The sequence below is a fragment of the Heteronotia binoei genome, chromosome 15, assembly GCF_032191835.1.
Source record: "Heteronotia binoei isolate CCM8104 ecotype False Entrance Well chromosome 15, APGP_CSIRO_Hbin_v1, whole genome shotgun sequence".
Lineage (NCBI taxonomy): Eukaryota > Metazoa > Chordata > Lepidosauria > Squamata > Gekkonidae > Heteronotia > Heteronotia binoei.
This window is the reverse complement of record NC_083237.1, coordinates 60,184,912-60,197,736: the sequence shown is the minus strand read 5'-3', so window position 1 is coordinate 60,197,736 and position 12,825 is coordinate 60,184,912. Positions and strand designations below refer to the sequence as shown.

Sequence of the window (12,825 nt, the reverse complement as noted above, 5' to 3'; positions counted from 1 at the left end):
TCCCTCTAAGCTGAGTTGGCGTGAGCTAGCTCAAAGTTTTTTAGTATCCAGCTCGCATATTTTTGTCTCGGCTCAGGAAAAATGGCCCCAGAGCAAACCAATCAGCTCACAACTTGAATGCCAGTAGCTCATGAAGTAGAATTTTTGCTCACAGGCTCCACAGCTTAGAGAGAGTATTGCTTTGGGATCGTCTGCACGCTAACTTATTAGGACCCCTCCCCGAGGCAACTCTCCGACAAAGTCTTCGGTGCTCGTCTTGGCAAACAGACTGTCTTGCCGTCATGAAGCATTTCTACAAGAGGGAATGTAATGTAAAGGCAGGAAAAGTACTGGATATGCATGAGGGAGGTTTATCTATGGAACCTGCCTATCTACGGGACCACCTTTCCCCTCAGAATATAAGAGAAGCTGTATAGGATCAGGCCAATGGACCATCCAGTCCAATACTCTGTGTTACACAGTGGCCAAACCCCAGGTGCCATCAGGAGATCCACCAGCAAGGCCAGAACTCCAGAAGCCCTCCCACTGTTGCCCCCCCCAAGCACCAAGAATACAAAGCATCACTGCCCCAGACGTAAGAACATAAAAGGAGCCATTTTGGATCTGGCCAATGGCCCATCGAGTCCAATACTCTGTGCCACACAGTGGCCAAAACCCAGGTGGTATCTATGGAACCTGCCTATCTACGGGACCATCTTTCCCCTCATGGTCCCTGGAGAACACTGCGCTTGGGAGGGCAAAATCTTCTCTCCATCCCTGGACCAAGGGAGGCTATCCTGAGCTCTACAAGGGCCGGAATCTTCTAGGTGGCAGCGCTGACATTGCGGAACGCCCTTCTGGAGGCCCTGCGTGAACTTTCCCAATTCTGCAGGGCTGGTAAAACAGAACTATTTCGATTAGCCTATGACATCTGAGTGGTAGAGTGCTGCCACATTAATAAGCCCAGCGAATACCAGCTAAGAATAATCAGATAATGCCTTAAGCACCATCGATGGATAGATTAACTTAAGAAATTTTAGAAACTGAACTGGCCCACTGATGAAGCCGTGAACTGCCACAAGAAGTTGTGAATAGCACCATAATGTTGTATATTACAGGGTTTTTTTAAGCTTTGTATTGTTTTAGTGATTTTAATAACGTATTGCAATCTTTTCTGGTTGTTGTTGGCCACCCTGATCCCATCTGCGGAGAGGGTAGGATATAAATTTATTTATAAATAAATATATTTATAAATATAAATAAATGTCATCAAATCCTTACTCTCAGACCAGCCTATCTCACAGAGTTGGTGGGACAAAATGGGATTAGCCCCTCCCTCATTTCTTCATTTTAAGAGCAGTCTCTGCTATGTTTCAATATCAGTAATTCCATTTTATAACAGAAGTTTCCAGAAGGGATCAAAGGAAAATAAATCTCAGCTCAGAGTGTACAACTGGACTTTGGAAGATACAGTCACAGCCGGCCCAATTGTCTCTTCCAGACTCAACGGCAGTCATGCAGTTTGTTGGGAAAGAAACCCAGGCAGAAACTAGACTATGCCAAGAGCAGACCAGCATCTTCTGTTTCTGAGCAGCAGGATTTGGCTCAAAGCATACTGGACCAATTTAAATCAGGGAGTTAAATCAGCAATCCAAATTACAAAGGGGGGGGGGGGGGGAAGCTAATTTAAAATAATTGTTTTAAACATCAAAATGTTTTGCAGTTATTAGATACTTTCTAAGTAAAAGCGGGAAGGGTTGTAGATATAATCGTTAACAAAAGTGCTTAAAAATTTAATAGTCTACATATAATCTTAGAGGCTATGCTATAAATCCCTTAAATATTTAATGCAATAATGTTATTTCAGAAAATGATAGACCGTACACTGCCTGCTTTAAGGGCCATGACCCCAGATAGTGTCTCTTTTACAACCTGCAGCCGTGTTAAGCGATATATTTCTTTAGACAGGGCTGGGCTGGAAACAAGACTAGAAGGTGTTTCTTCTTTCAAGGGCTCCTTCCTGCTTCTGTCACCCCACAAAGGGAAATAATCTCAATGAGAAGCAAGGGCTGGTGGTAAAATACTGGGCAGATAAGGAGTAAATGGGGTCCCGCACCAGAACCAGTGAGTGGAATGCGTGGCGCCAAGACCTTGGTTCCCACTATCGAGCCAAACATAAAAGTATCCTGATGTATTTAGTATATTTTTATTTTGTTCTTCCTGCAAGGGGCTCAGAGCAGCACACATGGATTCAGGTAGGTAGTCGTGTTGGTCTTGAAGCAACAGAACAAAGTTTGAGTCCAGTAGTGCCTTTAAGACCAACAAAGTTTAATGGTTCTTAAACCAAAGTTTAATGGTTCTTCCAGCCAGTCTGATGTAGTGGTTAAGAATCTGGTTTGCGGTAGTGGATAAGAGTGGTGGACTGTAATCTGGAGGACCAGGTTTGAATCCCCACTCCTCCTCCACATGCAGCTGCTGGTGTGACCTTCGGCCAGCCACAAGTTATCTCAGAGCTGTTCTCTCAGCCCCACCTACCTCATAGGGTGTCTGCTGTGAGGAGGGGAAGGGAAAGCAGACTGTAAACTGCTCTGAGTGAAGGCAGGGTATAAATCCAATCTCCTCCTCAGTTTATTTTATTCTCATTATAAACCTATGAGGTTGCTTAGGCTGAGACTGACCGTCCCCAGATACCTGGCAAAGCTCCATAGCGGAATGGAAGTTTGAACTCAAGTCCTTCTGATTCTAACTCAGCCTGGTAACCACTCCAGCACACTGCCTCTAGGGTGCCCTACCCAGAAAGATATTTTCTCCATCTTTCTTTACAAAGAAAAGCAGGTTTTCAAAAGCTTGCAATAGAGTCATAAACTGTTTTAAGATACTGTGCATTTGCCTGAATTTCTGATTTCATTTTAAACCAGGATTACTTAAAAAGTGAAACTTATTAAAACTGTGTTCATCGCAACAGTGCAGAGTTATGCAAAGACTCCTACTCCACCCTAGCTCTCTTATTGCATTACGGCATTCAGCGAGGCTTATTCCTTAACACTGACGCTTTGTGCCGTGTTTGTAGCGTGAAGAACCAATACAGGCACCATCTCTTAATCTGTTCCTGCTCCCTTGGAAAGGCAAGTCAGATCGAGGAACCTGGAGGGAGGGGAAAGGGGCAGAATAATGGCATGTGATGCCTTGTACTTCTTAGAGGAAGGAAGATTGTCAAAAGTAAGACATAAAAACCTGCAAGCTGGTTCACCAAATGCCGCAAGGCTTTGGTCGGTTTTTCAGAGAATCCCAAAACCCATGCTGTGTCTATTAAAAAAAAAGAAAAGAAAAAGACAGCAAACTAGGAGCACAAAGATGAGTAACAGACAAACCACGATTGACAGGCAAACAGAAGTGTTATTGAGGGGCCTGCAAGACTGCTGCCTATTTCCAGTTCGGCCACTGGATTAATAAGCAGCCCGCAATGGAGACACAGGTTCTTATTATCCCCCCCCCCACACACACACAAAGGTAACAATATTCTCTTATCTAATTCTCAAAGGAACTCTGTGATATGCAGATGACAGAGTATGATGGCCCAGGGCTAGCTAAACAGATCTCCTTCACCCCCCACCCCAAACCTGAACATCCCCTTACTCGCTATCCTATACTGTGAATATGGGCTAAAGTGCAGCAAGCCAAAGAACTCAGTATTTGTTTACTATGGTAGAGAGAAAGAGCGGAATTTTTTTTTTTAAAGGGTCTGAGGAACCAGCACCAGTCATTTAGGACAGTGGCTCCCGACCTTTTCGGCACCAGGGACTGGTTTCGTGGGAGACAATTTGTCCACAGACCGGTGGGGGGAGGGATGCTGGGTTTTTTTGCTGCCTCCCTGCCCTGTCCCCCATGAGGGAGGTCTTTAAATGTGAGGCAAGCAAAGGTCAATGTTGCACTGCCCCTTCTGCCTGCCTGGAACCCGGGCGGATGGAAGAGGTGGTGCTTTGGAGCGAGGCCATGCTGCCTCTTTCATTCGCTTGGGTCCTTGGCAGGCAAAAGGGGCGAGGCAGTGCCCCTGCCTCGCTCCATGGCCACAGACCGGGACCAGTCCATAGCTCGGGGGTTGGGGACCCCTGATTTAGGAGATGGAAACAAAACCTTGTGAATTGCACAAACAAGCTTACAAGCAAGGGACCACTTTCCAAGCTAAGTAGGGCTACCGACCCCCTGGTGGGAGTGGGGGAACCCTTGCTTTCGCAGGTTCTTGTCCACCACCAGCAGAAGGAAATCCTGCCCCAAACTGATTTTTCGGGCCTACTTCTGGTTGGGGATGATGCTCTAATTTTGGGGTAAAACTCTATGGTTTGAAGCCAAATTTACCATACAGTTTTGCCCAAAAGCCAGTGTCCACCCCCACCCCCCACCAGAAGCAGGTTCAAAACCGTTCAACATCACCGTCTCCTGGGAGAATATCAGAAGGCCCCTACTGGCCAGGTAAGTTGACCTAGCAACCCTAAACCTGGTATATCCAATAGCCGGTATAATGTAGTACAGGGTCCATCAACCTATTTGAGCTTGCAGGCACCTTTGGCATTCTGACCCAGCATGGTGGGCGCAACCACAAAACGGCCGGTACAGAAGGCAGAGCTGCTGCAGTTTACCTTCGGTCACACAGCCGAAGATTGTTGCGCCACGGTGACAGCCGCTGTCTGAGCAAAGGTTACCGAAAATCTGCGCAGCCACGCAAATCGCCGGTGGCCAATCAGAAGCCTTGAGCAAGGCACCAAGAAAGGTGTTGGCAGGCACCATGGCACCCAGTCACCACACTAGGGTAGCACAAGCAAAATCAATTATCTGTGCCCTGACCTGGATAGCCCAGGCAAGCCTGATCTTGTCAAGATCTCGGAAGCTAAGCAGAGTCAACTCTACCAAATACTTAGATGGGAGGCCTCCAAAGAATACCAGCAGTCGGGAGGGCAGAGGCAGGCTTCATTCAGCCACCTCTCAGAATATCCTCCAGGGCCCCAGTAGGGGCCAATCACCAGAAGCGGCCATAACTTCCTGATGCAGACACAAAGATACAAAAATATTAAAAAATACCCCCCCAAAAAACCCGCCCCCCCCATTAGCTGTCTCCACCACGTGAAGCAGACTTTGTCGAGCAGGATTCTTTAACTTTTATCGTCTCCGTAACCTGAACTAACTGGATTGGTATACTTGTCTTACTGGCCCCCACAATCTCTTTCTCTTTAGAAATCCAGCATTTGTAATCCAGCTGCTCACAGGGAAACACATGCGAGCCACCCTAGAGGAACTGCTGACATTTAGTCTGGGAGGGTAAAAAACTGGTATAAACCTGCAAGCCTGGAGCAAACAGAAGATGGTAAACTGAGCGTTATGAGCACAGGGAGTGCAAGGAAGGCTCAGGGAGAACCTCAGCTAGTATTAGAAAAACATGGATCCAGGTGTCAGCTCGTGTTCCTTGAAGTATAATCCATGGTTTGAAATGTTTATTTACTACTAACCAATTCTGTAAATCTCTGCTTTACTAACACTAGTGTCATGTTAGAATGTGAAGCGGGAACAGGGAGGGATGATTAGGGTGCCAAAGGCCAGCAAGGTCTTTAAAGTGCAAAACATTCAGCTGTTTTTCAGGCGCTTGCTAGAGGCGAGCAAGGCCACAGCAGGGGAGGAGAGACAGTCTGCGCATGGAGAAGATAAGGAGGATGGGAACTGGTCACTATCATCAGATGGACCCTAGTTTTATTGTGGTAAATGATTTAAACCCCCTGTGCTTTGATGTATGTCCATAAATGCCAATGCCTTTGCCTATTTCGTTATCAGTATCAATGAACCTGCGTAGAGAGTAGCATTGTTGTAATCAATAAAATAGAAACTTAGTTTTACACAAAGACAAGTCTATTCCTTCTTGAAACTTCAATGCCCCCTTCGCTGACACCAGGTAGGTAGCCGTGTTGGTCTGAAGCAACAGAACAAAGTAGGAGCCCAGTGGCACCTTTAAGGCCAACAAAGTTTTATTCAGAATGCTCTAGGCACACTTCTTCAAACGAGGAATGAGGTACAGTAAGCAGAGCTACATATAGCTGGTGGGCAGTGGTTTAGAATGCAAAGTGGTACAAAGTTGAAATCCAGGGGCAGAATAGCAAAATTAACAAATTTAGAAAACCTTTGATCTGGGTAGCATTAATGCGGGAAACTAATAAAATAGTAACATGTCAGAATGTGAGACTGTCTGTTAATTATTCTACTGCTAGTAAGCCTGGGACGAAACATGTTCAATTTCCTCATTTCAAAACTACTGAGGCAAATCCTGAGTCTTTTTCTTTTTTAAAGCCCTGATCTCATATTAAACATAATTTAATATGAGATCAGGGCTTTAAGAACACATCCATTATATCTCTCACAGCCTCTGAAATTTACTATATATCAAGATTCAAGAGACTGACTTAGCTTCTTCTATTGTGTGTTCTTGACAATTTCTGAATAATAGCATAAGACAGGGTCCAGGTTTGCTGAGTCTCTGGACACTTCTGGAATTTTGCAAAATGGTAGTGAAAGCCACCACAAAATGTCTGCCATGAGGGCAGAACCAATCACAAAAGGCTGGAAGGTCCCAAGCCGAACATAAGAACATAAGAACATAAGAGAAGCCATGTTAGATCAGGCCAATGGCCCATCCAGTCCAACATTCTGTGTCACACAGCGGCCAAATATATATATATATATATATATATATATATATATATATATATATATATATATATATATATATATATATATATATATATATATATATATATATATATATATACATACACACACACACACACACACACATACACACTGTGGCTAATAGCCACTGATGGACCTCTGCTCCATATTTTTATCTAACCTCCTCTTGAAGGTGGCCATGCTTGTGGCCGCCACCACCTCCTGTGGCAGTGAATTCCACATGTTAATCACCCTTTGGGTGAAGAAGTACTTCCTTTTATCCGTTTTAACCTGTCTGCTCAGCAACATCCTTCTACAGTGCAGCTCATGACTTCTGAATGGGTGCCTAGTGGCAAAGCCAGTGTCCCCTGGCCTTTTCTGAAGTAACTCCTGCACTGCAGGAACTGTGGAAATCTCTTTGCTTTGGGGGAAAAGAGATAGTTTGGTTTTAGTTACTAAAGAAAGAAGAACAGGTTTGGTCCTTGAGAGATTTCCAAACCCAGACATGTTAGGAAATCTTGGGACTTCCAGCCAGCCAGAAGGCATATGTATGCCTGTGACATGGCTAGCTGAAATGGACTTGGTATTTTTTCAGTCAGACGAATGGCTTTTTTGTAGCAGGAACTCCTTTGCACATTAGGCCACATACCCCTGATGTAGCCAATTCTCCTGGAGCTTAGAGGGCTCTTAGTACAGGGCCTACTGTAAGCTCCAGGAGGATTGGCTACACCAGAGGGTGTGGCCTAATATGCAAATGAGTTCCTGCTACAAAAAAGCCATGGTCAGATGGCAGGGTGCAACTTTATGTTTTCTGTTACATTCAAGACCCTTTCGAATTTGACCAGGGTGCCAGGAAGCACTCTGGTAGGCACTATGGGGGCAGCTGTTGTAGGATCAGGCAAAGGAGCTGCGATGGTACCAGCCACATTCACTAAAAGGGAAGATGAAAAGAATTCACTAGAATATGCAAATTACCCTATGTCTTAAAATAGATTTCCAGTATTCCTTCGACGGCAATCAAATCGCCTCTTCTTCCTTTACTGGGACTGCCAGACATAAGTACTTCTTTGCACTTTAAGCTATGTCCACTCTGGATTTCTGATGATACTGATACAATATGGCAGCTTAACATTAACTCATTTCTGCAGTGCCCCTACAGCAGGAGTCCCCAACCCCCTGGCTCCGGACCAATACTGGTCCGTGGCCTGTTTCCAGGTGGGCCACGCAGCCGCCCCCCCCCCACGCAGCCTCATCATTCCCCCGTGCAGCCCGTTTATATCACTTTAAAGCCGGGGAAGGTGCCATGAAGCACTTTCCAGGCTGATCTCCCCCGCACCCTGCTGATCAGCTGATCCAATCAGAGGGGGAAACTGCAGCAGCAGCAGCGACGAGCAACCGCTGAAACAGCCATGCTGCCATAGTTTTCCCAGCCAATTGGATCAGCTGATCGGCGGGAGGGTGAAGGGGGGAGGTCGGTCTGGAAGGTGCTTCACCTTCCCTGGCCTTAAAGTGGTAAAAATAGGAGGCGGTGAGGCTGCATGGGGGCAGGTGGCAAGGGGGGGAGCGGAGGAGGAGGAAACGGGGGAGAGGAGGCGCCGCGGGGGGTGGGGGGCGGCCGCTGACTCTGGGGCCACGGTGGGCCGGCCAGCCCTGGGGCCGGTCCCTGGGATAAAAATGGTTGGGGGCCTCTGCTCTACAGTGATCAGGGTCACAATAAACAGTGGCTCCAACAGAGAACCAGTGGCTACAATAAAGCCTGAAAGCAGCCTTATTAGGACACAGTTTCCCCCAGACATTCAATAAGATCTTACCAGGGCTTTTTTGGTAGAAAAAGTCCAGCAGGAACACATTTGCCTATTAAGCGACACCCTCTGATGCTGCCATTGTTTCACACTGGGCTTTTTTGTAGAAAATGCCCAGAGGGAACTCATTTGCATCTTAAGCCACACCCCTGGCTGCCAAGCGTTCCTGCTCAAAAAAAAGCCCTGCTCTTACCCAAGATGCAGTTTCAGGCAGGTTTGAGGCTGCCTCCCACAGTGCAAACATTACGAGGAGTTCCTCCAGCCACAGCCCATTAAATCCACTACACTGTCCATCTGCTAGACAACATCAGCTACCAACTTTAGCTTCTCTGACTAAATGCAAACAACACCCTCATTCTTAGGCAATTTACTCTGCTGGCATCCTTGAGGATGCTAATTTACAGCATCCTTGTAAGTTACTAGATTTCACTTACAGAAAATCCACAAGCTTCATATTCTGAGCTTTTTCTTTCAAAAGAGAGAATATTTCTTAAGTTTCAAGCTTCTGGAAATAATCTTAGGATGGTCAAAGAAATGTATGCTGCAGGGTGACGGGACAGGATATGGCTGGCAATGGGTAGCGTTGGTGTTGAGCAGGGATCCCGGTTTCATTTCCTTCGCCTTTACCTACAGAGCACAATGCTTATTTAAAACATCTTCAACACCACCATTCTTCCAGTATGGCACTCAAGGCTATTAACAGAGGTAAAGGTAGTCCCCTGTGCAAGCACCAGTCATTTTTGACTCTGGGGTGACGTGGCATCATGACGTTTTCATGGTAGACTTTTTACGGGATGGTTTGCCATTGCCTTCCCCAGTCATCTACACTTTCCCCCCAGCAAGCTGAGTGCTCATTCTACCGACCTCTGAAGGATGGGAGGCTGAGTCAACCTTAAGCTGGCTACCTGAACCAGCTTCCGCCGGGACCGGTCAGGTTGTGAGCAGAGTTTGACTGCAGTACTGCAGCTTCACCGCTCTGTACCACGGGGCTCGTAAGGCCATTAATAACAACATATAAAGTTTTTTAGAAACATAATTTGGAAAGTTTTTCCTTCTGTAAACAATTTTGCGTTTCTCTGAGGAGAAAAGCAGCCTAAGCATGCTCAGAAATAAATACTTAAATAAAAATAAATGATCAAAACAGTGTGTGTGTGGGGGGAACACACTATCAAACTTTATAAGAAAGCAATCCACTTTAAGAACATAAGAGAAGCCATGTTAGATCAGGCCAATGGCCCATCCAGTCCAACACTCTGTGTCACACAGTGGCAAAAATTTTATATATATACATACACACACACACACACACTCTGTGGCTAATAGCCACTGATGGACCTCTGCTCCATATTTTTATCTAAACCCCTCTTGAAGCTCTGTACTTGTAGCTGCCACCACCTCCTGTGGCAGTGAATTCCACATGTTAATCACCCTTTGGGTGAAGAAGTACTTCCTTTTATCCATTTTAACCTGTCTGCTCAGCAATTTCATCGAATGCCCACGAGTTCTTGTATTGTGCGAAAGGGAGAAAAGGACTTCTTTCTCTACTTTCTCCATCCCATGCATTATCTTGTAAACCTCTATCATGTCACCCCGCAGTCGACGTTTTTCCAAGCTAAAGAGTCCCAAGCGTTTCAACCTTTCTTTATAGGGAATGTGTTCCAGCCCTTTAATCATTCTAGTTGCCCTTTTCCGGACTTTCTCCAATGCTATAATATCCTTTTTGAGGTGCAGCAACCAGAACTGCACACAGTACTCCAAATGAGACCGCACCATCGATTTATACAGGGGCATTATGATACTGGCTGATTTGTTTTCAATTCCCTTCCTAATAATTCCCAGCATGGCGTTGGCCTTTTTTATTGCAAACGCACACTGTCTTGACATTTTCAGTGAGTTATCTACCACGACCCCAAGATCTCTCTCTTGGTCAGTCTCTGCCAGTTCACATCCCATCAACTTGTATTTGCAGCTGGGATTCTTGGCCCCAATGTGCATTACTTTGCACTTGGCCACATTGAACCGCATCTGCCACGTTGATGCCCACTCACCCAGCCTCAACAGATCACTTTGGAGTTCCTCACAATCCTCCAAAGGGATCTGTTGAGGCTGGGTGAGTGGGCGTCAACGTGGCAGATGCGGTTCAATGTGGCCAAGTGCAAAGTAATGCACAAAGTAAAAATGCATTTTAAGAAGCCAAACAAAAAGCAGTCAAAATGTTAAATAAACAACGTCAAGACAAATTAGCTCCTGAGCTTCTAAATGCACAAAAGAACAAGCTTTTCCCAGTTGCCGACAAGCAAGCAGTGGTAGCGATAAACTATCAGAGGGGAAAAGAATCTAGAGGACGGGCACCATTACTGAAAAGGTAGTCTACCGCAGATGACAAGGGAAGATGAAAAACATCTTGAAGAAGACCAGGATGAATGAGGTATGGCCATACCGGAAGAGGCAGATATCTTGGGCCCAAGGTATTTAGAGCTTTTGAAGATCAAATCAGCACTTTGACTTGGCCCGGGAAATAAACAGGAAGTCAGTGAAGATGGCCAAGCACCGATGTCTCTCTTGCAGCCGAATCTCCTGTGGTTTCCAAACAGCCTCAAAGGCAGTCATATGTAGAGCACATTACTGTCATCTGATCTGGACGCCGATGAAAGCATGTGTGATGAAAGATCGGATCTCTTCAAGATCTGATCAAGTACTACAGGAGTAGCAACCTAAACTGGGAAGAAACCTTCCCGTCAGACACCACCACTACCTGAGTTTCTATGGGGTTTATTGATGAATAAACAGAGGACCCATGAATAAGAGGAAGGAAATCCTAACCCTACACATTGGATCATACCTGCTCCTTCTTGTCAGGTTTCCTTCCTATCCCCATTTTCCTATCTTTTCCCCCAGTGCTTTTCTTCCTCCCGCCCCCCACATTCAACATGCTATTTGTTGCAGGTTCCTCTTCTAATCCATCAATCACCCCCCCCCCCCACATCGGTACCCAGCTTTTCTCCCCCACCCCTCCCCGCCACTGTGCTTTCTATTCTCTTTGCAGATTTTTCTCCACTTCCCTTTTCTTCTCCATCTCCCTCCCTTTTCCAGGCTCTTCTCCCACCTCCCTTTTCTACATTCTGTCTTTCTTCCTAGCCTTTTCTACATTTTGCCCCATTTACCATTTCACATTCCTGCCCCAAGCCGCTGCTGTTGCTGCTGGGATCGCCTAGGCCCTGGTTCTAGCCTAGGACCTTGGTTACTAGGCAACCTAATAATAATAATTTTTATTTGTATCCCGAAGCAGGCTCAGGGGAGGGCGGGATAGAGTGGGTACGGGGACTCATGAGAGTCCTCCTTTTTGAGGGAATTGCAATCTCCCCCCCCAAAAAAAATCTTCCTAGACGTTTAGTATTTTTCTGCAAACCTAGAGAGTTCTCACAATCTACAGAGATGTGCTGCTTCTCTGTATATGACTTTATTATATGGATTTGTTGATCCACACTTTATGGCCGTGTTCAGAATTAGATATTAGCTTAAACTCTCCCAGATTATACACCTAATTTTTAAGGACACATGCAGAAAAATTTTCTAAGACTAACACTGAACATTCCGTCCCCCCCCATAACAACTCACATTAACGTCCATCTTATCGAGATTAGAGGCTTAAAACAGAAGCTTAATCCTTCACTGATCTCAGACACTAGTGCAGAATCAACTTTCTAGGAACAGATGGGAAAGGCGGACAGAGCTGCGTATCACCTGCACCCCAGATCTTCGGACATCACCCTGGGCAATTTCACATAAACAAATAGCACAGAAAATAAAATGGGAGCCAGTAGAACCTCACAGGCCAAAGGACTCAACAGCTGTTTCCCAGCACCGCTTCTGAGAGCTACTCTTCAGGAACAAATGAAGTCATTCAAAACTGTGGTCCCCAGGCCCATATCAGCTGTGCACCCCCCAGCATCTCGGCTGATGGCACTGAAAGCCACTGGGGTGTCCAAAGCATCCAGCATGGTTACATTCCCACATTTAGCTCCTCACATAGGTAATTACCAGAGTAATCACAGGGAAGTGGAGGTGTGCCATTATACTGTTTCAGGTTTAGCAATTTGATTACCACGAAGGATTACTAATGGATTATCAAGGACACAGCAAAAAGAACATTAATGTTCCTTCAAAGGTAGAAATCTCTCCCCCGCCACTCTCTCTCTCTCTCTCACACACACACACATGCTCTACTTTGGGAAGGCAACAAACTTCATCTGGTGGAAGAGGCACATAAACCATTTGTAGACCTGAGAATTTTGAGCTGCACTCGGCTGAAGGTGAAGCATGGTGGGTACAAACT

At 45.8% G+C, this 12,825-nt stretch overlaps 1 protein-coding gene across 2 annotated transcripts in view; it reads right to left on the bottom strand.

The window, feature by feature from the left end:
- Positions 1-12,825, bottom strand: part of FBXL20 (F-box and leucine rich repeat protein 20) — a 134,152-nt gene that overhangs the window by 58,652 nt on the left and 62,675 nt on the right. The window lies entirely within an intron of this gene.